The 8798-nt window shown below is 36.0% G+C and overlaps 1 long non-coding RNA gene across 1 annotated transcript; it reads right to left on the bottom strand.

The window, feature by feature from the left end:
* Positions 1-3737: 3737 nt before the first annotated feature.
* Positions 3738-6963, bottom strand: LOC115244507. The gene is made up of 3 exons (XR_003885385.1): positions 6649-6963; positions 5803-6583; positions 3738-3811 (listed from the first exon to the last, which is right to left on the bottom strand). It is a non-coding gene; the product is annotated as an uncharacterized LOC115244507 (long non-coding RNA).
* Positions 6964-8798: the final 1835 nt, after the last annotated feature.

The following is an 8798-nucleotide window of genomic DNA, read 5'->3' as shown; positions in this document are numbered from 1 at the left end:
TTTATTTATTTATTTATTTAATTTAGTATTTTAATTTATTAAATTGTCAAATATATATGTATAACTAATTGATTTGTCGTTCGGTAGTGGTCCACAATATATATGAATAAAAAATTTATTATCAAAAAAATGTTTTTTATTTCTGCGCCTCCACCATATTCATGTAGAATGAGTTTTAATAATTTAACTGAATACGAAGAATCAAAAGAGTTCCGTGACGAGAAGCTTATCAAAATTGTGAGAACATTTCCAGCGCTTTGGGATACACGAATGCCATTATACGAGCGTACCAAAATTTAAAAAAAAATTATGTGGAGACAAGTAGAAAACGCTTTAGAAGGTTTGTATAAATATTAAAATATTACATTTATTTAAAAAATATTACACGATGCAAAGTTGCGAAGTGTAAACTATTTTAAGAATATAAACTAATTTTGTTTATTATTATAGGTTTAATAACGGTGGATGAGGCCAAAAAAAATGGAAGTATTTGAGGGATTGTTTCATACGGTACAAAAGAGAAACAAGTTTCCCAGGGCGGCCAAAAGAATTTCGCTTTTCGAGAATTATGAGTTTCCTCGATGAAACAGCAGATACATCGTATGTATTTTCACATATTCTGCCTGTTACATTTGAAATTTAGCACCAAATATTCTTTTAAACTATTATTCTTTATAAATTACAACTTTTCGGTTGTTTTTATTTCTAAGAATTTGTTATTCAAATCGAAAGAGTCGAGAGAAAGTTTTCGGTCAATTTGTTTATTTGCGTTTTATAATCATTGTCAAGGATAAATATATATTTTTGGCCAGTTTTTTAAAATTCCGACGCCACTGTTGGTGTCCAATGTTTAAACCAATGCTTAAACACAATAAAGCAAAATATGGAAAAAATAAACATAACGTTATCTACGTTGACAGAAGAAAATAAAAGTGAGTCATATATATATCATGGAAAAAGAAACTGTTTAACGATCTTATGAGAAAAATGTTTAATGTTTTATAATTTATGATTATATATACATAAAAATTAATGACTCAGGAAACCATGTTTCAGAAATTTAGGAAACGGTTACCAGTTCGTGTTGGTTCATGTGTCTCATCGGTGATTTGTACATCGGGTGTACGTTTAGTTCATAGTTTTTCGCGTTTTATTTTTCAATTCGTTAGATTAGTTCTTTTGAGTATTGTTAGATCCTTATATTTTATTTTATTATTGTTTAATTAAAATAGATCGTTAGATTGACATCACGATGTTCAAATCATTTGTGAGCGATTACCGTAGTGTTACTACATAAAAATTAATGTTGTTTTTCATAAATAAATGTAAAGCACTTATATATTTCTATAGATAAATAAATATAAAAATAACATATAAATGTATCTTTTTACAGCGATATACAAAAGATATGGGTAGGAAAAAAAAAAGAATTCATAAATCGGTGGTCGTGGACTTTTAGTAGATACCACAAGGGATAATTCCAAAGATATGGATCAACTTATCGAAGAAGATGAATCAGAAGAAAATCCGTCATTATTGGCGTCAGATGATGGCGCAGAACATTTGATACATCCGAGGTAAAAGAGGAATTTTTATAATTAATAGAATGTGTCAATTTTATTGATATATTATAATTAGTTTTTTATGTATAGACGATCATCACGGATAGACGATAAGAAAAAACAAAAGGAAGCAGAAACTGCAAAGTTTGTGATCCCCCCCAACCAAAACAAAAAAAAGAAGGTCAAAGAGGACAGGTAAGCATTCATTATTATTTTGTATAAGTTAAAAGTTATTAATGGCAAACAAGAAGATCCAAAAAACAGTGGGTATAATTTAATCGGGTGGATTTTTAGCAGATACATATAATACCTCGGGGAAGGATGAAACAACAAACAGAAATGATAATGATGCCAGTTCATCGCAAAATCATAGCATCCAAATTATTTCTGATGGAAAAGGTGTTTTCGATTTTGAAGACAAATACGATATTAATAAAAAGAAGTAACTTATTACTGACGACGAACCCACTTTAGGTAATAATTATTTATTCAGTTAATTTTTCATTATTCATTTAATTTTTTATTCAGTCTATACCTTTAGCAGGCACGAACGAAAATGATGAGTCAGTATCAAATATGAATATTGAATATCATGAGATAAATTCAACTGGATTTAAAATAGACTTCGAAGGAAAAGGAACAATTCATTTTAGTGGCGAATATAATATAAAATAGGATAAAATAATCTTGCTGACGAACCCACAGGTAATAATTATATAATGCCACGAACGAAAGTGATGACCAATGAATATGCAAAATTTTGCACACCGAAAGATATGTCTTCTCGAAAAGAATAATTTCAAATCTGAGTTAAAACTATTAAAAAAGAGAATAACCGGGTAATAAACGGGTGTGTGTCCAATCTCAAGACGAACAATATGAACAAGCAAGCCAATCTGCAGAAGCAGCATACTGAGACAACCAAGAAATTCAGAGAGCTCGAGACTGATAGTAATATCTTAAAACATAAAAATAAAGATCTGATGAACAAATTAAAGAAAGACAGAAGATTTGCAAAGCAGCAAAAAAAAGTGTTACATAAAACACTCTACAGAAATTTGGAATTGCAATTTAATCAATCACAGGCGGAGTGCGTAGAGCTGACAAAGAAAAATCAAGAGTCCAAGAACCAAATTCATCGATTACAAACATCGTTAAACGTTCGGCAGCAAAAGATTCTACATCAAATCCATTTGAAAACTCAAAATGTAAAAAAAAAACAACACCGCGACTTTCGCTCTTGCTCGCAATCTCTCTTGCTTGTGTGGAGCGGGAGAGATTGCTTTGTCATCGATTATATACAAAAGTGCGACAAAGTTCTTCAAAATCTCTCGCGCGATATTAATTACTCGAAATATAATAATAGAATACGCGGATTGAACGAAGAATAAGTCGGCGAAGGCGGACTCAAAATTCTTAGCAAGAGAGACCGAAAAAGGAAATATATTTATGGCACGCAGTTAATGTAACCATCCTCGCCTTTCTCTGGGAGTAATGTGTAGATTAAGTAAACGCTCGACCAGCGAACTCATTTAATAAAGAAACTCCGCAACCTGGCATTGTTTAGTAATTAATTTAGAGTCCGACTTAACCGACCTTGAACGCGTAGCCGCGGTCTTTATAGCAGGAGAATGAGCGAGATAAAGATAAATATTTTTCGGATAATAAGTTATAAACAAACAAGGGGAGACGTTACAATGTATATACATTGTAACATACTCTCCACTTGTTTCGTATTATAATCTATGTACTAATGTCTTTTGGCTCATTATCGTGAGACTTCGATTATCATCGCAATATGATAGATGCCGCTTTTACAAGCTATCGATTTGATACAGAAGTATCTTGACGGGCTCTCGCGCTTCACTCTCGTCTCTGACATCAATACGAGACATTGTCCACACAAACAGTATTCATAATAAATCTGTTATATTATAATTCGCGCGGTGTTAATCAATTCACCCGCTTTCCAAGAGATCGCGGCTCAAGAAAGAAAAGACAGAGGTCTGTATCTCGTTTGCGGCGCTTGAGAGATATTACCCAAGAATTACACGCAAATATTTAACACCACTATATAGTGGAGCCCAAAAATGATTATCAAAATTGGGTACTTATCAATTTCCTCGCTCGCGCAACCGCTTCGCTCGCTAACATCAGCTGGTCCTTCGAGCCGAATTTCCGAATTGGTCCGATGACTGTATGTGGAGTGAGCGACGAAGGGTGATCTTTATCCGTAATTTTCCGCTCACCTGAAACGACGAGATGAGTAAAGAAATGGAAGGCACTACATGGACATATTTCAACTTCTATGGTTGATCGATCACGATCAACGATGATTAGTACGCGTATCAATAACGCAGCTTCGTCCTAGATTGAGACGCTCAACAACGAATTCGCGCGACGACCGATAATTGGCGCAGAACGCGACGAAACGAACGAGATTCGATAAAACTTGAAATCGAGAGACTACCGTGAACATGTCTTCTTATCTCTATCGAGTTCCGCACGGAAGAGAGCGATTAATCGGCCACGCGATGCTTCGTTTCCGTGATAAGGACAGCTAGAAGGAGTTGAATCCCGCACATGGCGCTCTGTGATTGATTCGCGGATCTATCGAGTTGCGCAGGATGTGGAAATGCCGTGGCCGCGAGCTTTGCGCGTGTCCTGCGTTGTGCAATCATCGAATTTTCGGTCACGCGTGCGCTTAATAGTTCCTACTCAATATGCGTATCACGGAAGTACCGAGATTCACGGCACCCGGGCCGAATCAGTCGATTGATTCCTCAATCGAAATCTCGCGGCTGAGCGACTCAATCCCGGAACACTCCTTAACAAAAGCTATTAATCATATTAAAAACTAATTTTAAACTATGTTATTAAATTTCTACGAAAAGACAATTGTCCAGAATTATTTTTATCTTGGCTATATAATAATCAACCGAAATGTTTTTTCGCCAACCTAGAGCCATGTTGTCAACTTATTCCACAATTACAAACTTTGACATGTTAGATTTGCTAAACAAGAATGTACGAATTCAATGTTTGAATATTTCAGTTGATTCCGGTTAATACTTATACATCATATGCATATTTTTAAGTTATAAATTATTAGATGTTTATTCAGAATTAATGATATTAATTTTTAATTGTTTCAGGTGATCATTCCAGATTTTCTAGAGAAGATAATATCAAAATGGAAAAAAAAACAGTTCAGAAAAGAAATTTCTTGTCACATTCCACAAATTGAAAAAATTAAAACCCTTTAAATATAATTAATAACCCATTTAAACATAAATCGATAAAGCTAAATACCAAGAAATTAGTTGATAATTAAATAAATAAAATTAAAAATGATTTTAGATGATCCAAACCATGATATAGAAAATGTTGATTTGCCTTCGAATTTAATACAAACTTCTGAAAATGAAAATTCAAACGATACTCAAGCCGTCAACAATTGTATGTACGAAATAGAATTACATCCAAAAGATTCGCGAGACATAAAAAATGATATAAATACAAGAGTGGCAAGAGTAACAAAATCAGAAATAAAAGATTATACTTTTGCGAAAGAAAGTAATAATAAATTTACAAATAAATCATTTTTAAAAATGCAAATTAAAAGTAAGATATTATTGATAAGGAAATCGACACTATGTTGGTTTTTTGCTACGAAATGTGGCCGATTGTCTACAGATAGATTGTTACGAATAAGAAGAATGTCCGGAGAAAAAACCAAAAAAGAATTAAATAAAAGGAGTGCCAATCTCAGGGCCAATAGACAAAAAAACTCTAAATAATAACCCTTTATCTGAAAGTACGTCTTCTATAATTAAACTCGAATTTGAAGGCAAAAGTATTGATGAAAAAAAACGAAGAGAATGAAACTAACTCGGAGAATATAGAAATAGAAAAATACTATACTGTTTACTATGATAACACATTTTATATTGAAAGAATCATTGAAGAATTTGAAAATTCTACAAAAATTAAATTTTTAAAATCCGAATTAGACATTTATAAATGGCCCAAAGAAGCAGACATTCAAATAATACGAAATGAATGCTTGTTCTTTGGACCAATTACTCTAATTGGAAACAAATTATTTCATTTAAGTAGACATAAAAAAATATTAATTGAAAAACAGAGAATTACAAAGAACTAAAGAGAATATATAATAATTAATTATAAATAACTCAAATATATATATGCCATATGACACCTTGGCTCGTGCACTTACCTCTCTGTGTTTCGGTGTCGGCGGAAAAAAAACGGACTATGCGCACTGGTCTCGCTCCAAATCTCAAATATATATATATTATCGCTGGAAGGAAATCTTCCGATGATAGTCCTTTTCCGGCTCACTCTGTACAAAGGCGGCATCAAAACGGCCAGATGAAGATGGAGCCATATCAGCGGGATGGAGCTCGCCGATCTAAACTTCCTGGCTGCGGAGCCGGTGGACTTCTTGCTATGCGCGGATGTCTACGCCTCCAACCGGACTTTTGATGGGTAGCGCCGCACGAACCAGTGGCGCAGAAAACAACATGGATCCTTAGCATGGATCCTTTCGGGAACCGTCAGACCGACGGCCGCTCCACGCCGCGCGCTGTCTCACCAGTGCCGGACCGATGAGAATCAATCCGTTCTTGGGCAGCAGTTTTGATAGCAGGAAGCCCTTCAACGAGCTTGTTGCTCATCAACTCCGATCGCGGGATCCTTCTTGGCTCCGGCGTGAGATGTCTTCATGGCTGGCCCTAGCCGGCCTATCCAGCAACGAAGGACTGCTCGAGATGCGAACCTGAATCCATGCAGCTGGAGCGCAACTTCCTCCCGAGGAAGAGCCAGTATTGATGCCCTCTTTGCTTTCTAACCGCTCTAACTGCTGCTGCGCCCGACGGAGGCTTTTGCGCCGAGGAAATGCAAGCTTGGCGCAACGAAACCGGACTATTCTCCTGGTAGCGTCCTGTCTGCAAACGAGCTAGAGGACGCACGCCTATTGTTGAAGCGGCCGTTGCCATCTGCAAAATACAAGAACGAGTTAAAGACTACGAGATCGTCTGCTTGCTAAGTCGAGTTCATTTACCTGTCTCAGTTCTATTCTAGATAGCCAGAGCATCTTTGGAGAGCATCTCCAGCACGCCATCTTGGACGACGACAAACGCCATCCTGTCATCTTGTCGGGTGAGTTGACCTTTATCTGGTTGGTCATCAAGGCGTGTAACTGGCGAGAGCTGTGCAATGAAGTTCAGCCGACCTTGGGGATGATCCGGCAGCGCAATTGGATTCCTCAAAGTCTTGCCAATGTGACGCAGAGGAGGGGCAACTCCCGGAGTGTGATTTGCGTGTGATGGCGGGCTGCAACTCTGCAGCAGCTGAGGGGCAGCCTGCCTCGAGAATGGGTGACATTTATAATGTATTAAACACATAATTCACAACTTGGCTTATTGACGGATTGCCTATTGCTTACAAAAGGATTGCCAGAGCAAAATTATCAGAGAGAATTTTTTTAAAAGATTCCCTGACTCCCAATAAAATTTCATGAGAATTCCCTGATTTTTCCAAGTACAAAAAAAATTCCCTGAGAATTCGAGATTTTTCATTTTTCCAAGGAGTAGACACCTTGAGAAATAGTTTTTAATAAGAACGGTTTTCTTTTCTTTTTTTTTTTTTTGTTAAGTTGACTTAACAATTACTGAATTTTTTAATTACAAATTTAAAATAAAACATTTTTTTTTTTAATTTGGAATTATAGACACCAAAATTTAGCGCGAGCTTAAACGCCGCTCAAACTTATGGATGCAAGATTTCCCTGCAAAAGAAAAGGGAAAAAAATGACCTTCACTCCCATTAAATTTAAATTTAACTTTAAATTAATAAACAAACAATAAAATTTGCATTCGCGCCGAATCGCGATCCATCGCAATTATTTCGATCAAAGCAACCGTCTCTTTCACTAACACTTTATGTTTGACGTTTATCCTCATTTCACAAACTGTATAACTGTATATCGCTCATACCGTCGAGAGCGCTTAAAATATCGATACGGACTTCTAAAAATGATACGCAATTAAGGTAAGTTAGAGCGAGCGGCCACGGGCCGGTACTTACTTCTCTCTTTACTGCGTACCGAAGAATCTCCTCGTCTCAGGAAATCCGCACATAGGAAATGTTCACTTATCTTAGCGCAACACTACACTGCGCTAAGATCTCACTGGACACTTTGCGCTTAATTACGCGTAATTATTCACTCGCGTTTTGGAAAAAAATATGCACCGAAATATTACGCTCTACGCAATATACGTAGTAAGTCGCACTACGCACGAACTGCGGTAACGACGTTCTGCGTGATCGCGATCTCCGCGTTGAGCCGCCGATGTACGCTCGTTTTGATTGGTATTGTCGATCGAACGGCAAAGGGCTACCAATCAGCGATTCATACGACTGTGACAAACAACCTATATAGGCAAATTCTCGAACCTTCGGCATGAGCTCACGATAAAGGAATTTCGGCTGTTACGTACAAATATATCTAATATATATTTTCGAAAATCTTCTTCACGACCGAGGGGTTCGGTTAATTTTTTAACATAATTAATAAAGAGATATGTGTGGCACAATAAGATGTGTGGGTATAATGAAGTGGGTATATTCAATTAGAAGACATATGCGTTTTGCATTATTAATATATTTTATCTGATTTTAAAAATTATAAAATATATTACATACAGACATTGCCAATTTTTGCATCACTAATTTTCTCTGCCACGATAATCATGCTGTGTAATAAAATAGTATAAATATATCTTATTAAATAATTCTATCATTAAAAGATAAGTACTCTATAACTGAGTGGTACGTAAAAAAAAAAAAAAAAACTACTGACAAGGGGAACACCAGACATTGTCTCCTTCGATTTCGCTGACTCTGACGTATATTATAGTTCTATCCTTTCATTAATTCATGGTAAAATAATACGACCCAACTCTCAAGCATTCGCGAAACAAAACTTTAAAAATTTACATGGGTTTAAAAATATGCATGGCCTTTATGTACCGAACTGTAAGTACAGTTTGGCGGCTAAGCGGTGTGACTTGGTGGTTAAGACGCGCAGCTACTACGCTACGTATTGCTGGTTCAATTCTTAGGCCGGATTCACACCTTGGCAGAAAAGCAGAAAGCAGAAAAGCAGAAACCAATCAGAACTCGTGCTAGAAAAGCAGAAGCAAATCAGAA

Source organism: Formica exsecta, unplaced genomic scaffold (genome assembly GCF_003651465.1).
Source record: "Formica exsecta isolate Colony F162 unplaced genomic scaffold, ASM365146v1 scaffold82, whole genome shotgun sequence".
In the NCBI taxonomy this organism is placed as follows: domain Eukaryota; kingdom Metazoa; phylum Arthropoda; class Insecta; order Hymenoptera; family Formicidae; genus Formica; species Formica exsecta.
The sequence above is the reverse complement of the archived record's forward strand: the minus strand, read 5'-3'. Positions and strand labels throughout refer to the sequence as shown.